We start from the raw sequence: 4,329 nt of genomic DNA, 5'->3' as shown, positions 1-4,329 counted from the left end.
AACATAGCTGAGATTCAAACCTGGGTATGTTGATTCTTGGGGCTAAAACCGCTATGTTGGTAATAACAACTATTAATAGTTTGGTGATACATATTTAACATGTCTAAGGCACAGCACTAGTGACTTGCCTTGTTCAATAGTCACATGAACCCTATAAATCAGAGTTTTCAGATAAGGAAAATGTGACCAACGATACCCAGTTAGTAAGTTTGGGGAGTAAAAATTCAAACCTGGCTCTATTTGACCCGAGAATCTGGACCCTAAGCAACTATACTACATCTTCTATCTGCTGCTAAAAAATCAGGAATCCTAGAATTTTACTTTGCTTTTCACTGTTCCCAGAAGTTTTAGATTCTTTGTACAATGTCATTTTTTAAAAAGATGGAAATGAGTTTTGATATCTGTCAAATCCTGTTAGCAGCTGCCATGTTTAACTGATCTGGTCCTGTGAATGGTTGATCAGTTAGTCAATATATTTCCGAACAACCTTGTCTAGCAGAAAACGGACTTTGAAAGTCTCCCTCACAGTAGTGATCATACATACATTGCTCTTATCATCCATCGTTTTCAAAGGCTAAGCTGATAAAAATCTAACAGTCAGCCAAGTTGTTTCCTGAAACTTCACCTAATGGGTTCAGAAGCAGCTGTGCTTTGCAAAATTGCCTGTTCTGTACTGTCATGTCTGAAATGGGATGACTGGGAAAGCTGGGTTGTATATAAGTGAAACCAACTGCCAAAGGTAGCTCTTTCTGTTGTCTCAGTGTTTCAACAGTGATCTCAAAAGTTTAGAATGTATAACAGATGATATATACCCCTATACCCTAAAATGAGATACCATATCCCTCATATGGGACTTGGAAAGGATGTGATAAAAGCTGGCTCTGCAAGCAAAACCCCAGACTGTAAAAATGTTGAGTTGCAAGTATTTGGAGAGTGGAACCCTTTGGAAAACGCTGTTGGAATGTTGTAGGGTCTCTTTTCCTTTTTTCCCCTCAAGATGGAGGGAAGGAGCTATACCTCTTGACTTTAAATTAGATAATAAAAGATTACTGGGGTCACAGAGACAACTTGGCCTGTGTCCCTGGGGATTAAAAGAGTATTAGAATTACATGAGCAGCTGAGTTGAACATGAGTAGAGTTCCACTGGGTGAAAGCTATTCTTTCAGAGGTATGTATTTTCTTGGACCACAGATATCAGCCACAACTCAGAGACTGCCTGAAATGTCTCTGAAGAATCTTGTCCATGAGGATGCCTAGAAGCACTCAATCAGAGGATGAACTACCAGAAAACCAAGGGCTGATGGGAAACAAAAGATTGTTCCCCAGAGAACACATTAGTTTCAGTAAAGGAATTGCCCTGATGGAAAATCCCAAGGAAACACACAAATATGATCCAAGAAAGAAAAGTCAGTTTTAACTGTTCACCAAGCCTAGATGTCAACATTAGCTTCCAACAATGTCAGCCACGTGCAATTAGTCCCCTCTTCATCTGGGCTAACCCTAAAGGTGACAGAAACAGCACATTCCTAGGTGATCAAGAGAAAGACCAGAGTCAACCATATTCTTTGTCCCTACTGAGGGCCAATTTCCAAGCTGAGGGAGGTCAGGACTTTAAATTTGAATTATTTATGGTTTACATGCCTTATGGGCTTCACTGGTGGCTCAGAAAGTAAAGAATGCCTGTAATGCAGGAGACCCAGGTTTGATCTCTGGGTTGGGAAGATTCTCTGGAGAAGGGAATGGATACCTACTCCAGTATTCTTGCCTGGAGAACTCCATGGAGAGAGGAGCCTGGCAGGCTAGAGTCCATGGGGTTGCAAAGAGTCAGACACAACTGAGTGACTAATGCTTACATGCATTATAAATCTGAACCTCATGAAATATTGACTGGGAAATATTTGACTGGGAACAGCCCAGGGAGACTGCTCTCAACATAAAAATGCTTCCATGAGATCTGAAGGTGTCACACCTGGGGGCTATCAGCCACCTCCATCCCTCACAGCAGGTTCCCTCTTGAAGGGAGGTTTTAGTCGGACACTTCCACATCTACACAGATGCCTACTTAACAAATGGGGCATCTGAGGTCCAGGGAAGTTGGGTACCCTGCCCAAAGTCATTCAGGAACTGACAGTTCTTATTCTAACCCAAGTCTACCCAAAACCAGAATGCTTTCCACCACAACAAAAGACAGGAAAGAAAGGTCAATGAAAAGGTATAGTACCTCTGAGGTCCTCTCACTGCTACCCACCCCTCCTCTGTGTTTTTATTTCATCCTGATTTTTATCTTTACTGCTCCTCCCATCTTATCTTTAATAAGTCAAGACACAAGTTGTTGAGGCATGAAACAGTGATTTTATTTGGAAAGCCAGGTGACTGAGAAGATGGTGGACAAGTGTCCCAAAGAACAATTTACCTAAGTTGGAATTCAGGCTTCAGTTCAGTTCAGTTCAGTCGCTCAGTCGTGTCCGACTCTTCGCGACCCCATGAATCACAGCACGCCAGGCCTCCCTGTCCATCACCAACTCCCGGAGTTCACTCAAACTCATGTCCACAGAGTCGGTGATGCCATCCAGCCATCTCATTCTCCGTCGTCCCCTTCTCCTCCCGCCCCCAACCTTTCCCAGCATCAGAGTCTTTTCCAGTGAGTCAACTCGTCGCATGAGGTGGCCAAAGTATTGCAGTTTCAGCTTTAGCATCAGTCCCTCAAATGAACATCCAGGATTGATCTCCTCTAGAATGGACTGGTTGGATCTCCTTGCAGTCCAAGGGACTCTCAAGAGTCTTCTCCAACACCACAGTTCAAAAGCATCGATTCTTCGGCGGTCAGCCTTCTTCACAGTCCAACTCTCACATCCATACATGACCACGGGAAAAACCATTGCCTTGACTAGACGGACCTTGGTTGGCAAAGTAATGTCTCTGCTTTTTAATATACTATCAAGGTTGGTCATAACTTTCCTTCCAAGGAGCAAGCGTCTTTTAATTTCATGGCTGCAATCAGCATCTGCAGTGATTTTGGAGCCCAAAAAAACAAAGTCTGACACTGTCTCCACTGTTTTTCCATCTATTTCCCATGAAGTGATGGGACCAGATGCCATGATCTTTGTTTTCTGAATGTTGAGCTTCAAGCCAACCTTTTCACTCTCCTCTTTCACTTTCATCAAGAGGCTTTTGAGTTCCTCTTCACTTTCTGCCATAAGGGTAGTGTCATCTGCATATCTGAGGTTATTGATATTTCTCCCAACAATCTTGATTCCAGCTTGTGCTTCTTCCAGCCCAGCGTTCCTCATGATGTACTCTGCATAGAAGTTAAATAAGCAAGGTGACAATATACAACCTTGACGTACACCTTTTCCTATTTGGAACCAGTCTGTTGTTCCATGTCCAGTTCTAACAGTTGCTTCCTGACCTGCATACAGGTTTCTCAAGAGGCAGATCAGGTGGTCTGGGATTCCCATCTCTTTCAGAATGTTCCACAGTTTATTGTGATCGACACAGTCAAAGGCTTTGGCATAGTCAATAAAGCAGAAATAGATGTTTTTCTGAAACTCTCTTGCTTTCTCCATGATCCAGCGGATGTTGGCAATTTGATCTCTGGTACTAAAAGGGGAGGAATATGGTTGATTGTTTCAAACTTCTTGACTTTGTTCTTGAGCTGTCCATGTAGGTTAGGTCACAATGTTCCTATAAACCTCCAACAAGACAAATGTTATTCTCTCTTATGAAACCTTTTATCTCTATATGAATGGAAAATGTGAGAATTCTTGAGAATGTGCTCTTCTGTATATTTCAGGCTATAGGTAACATTCTTAGCTTAGCTTAGCTTAGCTCCTTAGCTTAAGTCACTCAGTCGTGTCCGACTCTTTGCAACCCCACGGACTGTAGCTTACCAGGCTCCTATGTCCGTGAGATTCTCCTGGCAAGAATACTGGAGTGGGTTGCCATTTCCTTCTCCAGGAGCTCTTCCCAACCCAGGGATCGAACCCGGGTCTCCTGCATTGTAGGCAGACGCTTTACCATCTGAGCCACCAGGGAAGCTCTGTAACATTCTTAACTTGCAGCAAAAACAATAGAATGCAAGGGTTAAAGTAAAAGAAACAGCTAGCATGGAGTCAGATTCATTCTTCCTTACTACACCCTGAGGCTAGGTTCCACTGAGATCCTCTACACAGTCTTGGACAAGTCACTCCACCTCTCTGAGCCTGCTTCTTTGAATATAAGATGGACAATAAAGCCTTCCCTCCTGGGTTGTTAGATGAATTAGATTGGACCTGAATTGAATTCTTTAAAGATGTGCGATAAACAGTTCTTACTATCAGGAAGAGACTT

At 42.9% G+C, this 4,329-nt stretch overlaps 1 non-coding gene across 1 annotated transcript; it reads right to left on the bottom strand.

The window, feature by feature from the left end:
* Positions 1–3,963: 3,963 nt before the first annotated feature.
* On the bottom strand, positions 3,964–4,035 carry TRNAC-ACA (transfer RNA cysteine (anticodon ACA)). Its single transcript has one exon. It is a non-coding gene; the product is annotated as a tRNA-Cys (tRNA).
* Positions 4,036–4,329: the final 294 nt, after the last annotated feature.

This window comes from Moschus berezovskii, chromosome 6 (genome assembly GCF_049115385.1).
Source record: "Moschus berezovskii isolate FMDL1 chromosome 6, NW_MosBer_1.0, whole genome shotgun sequence".
NCBI lineage: Eukaryota > Metazoa > Chordata > Mammalia > Artiodactyla > Moschidae > Moschus > Moschus berezovskii.
The sequence above is the reverse complement of the archived record's forward strand: the minus strand, read 5'-3'. Positions and strand labels throughout refer to the sequence as shown.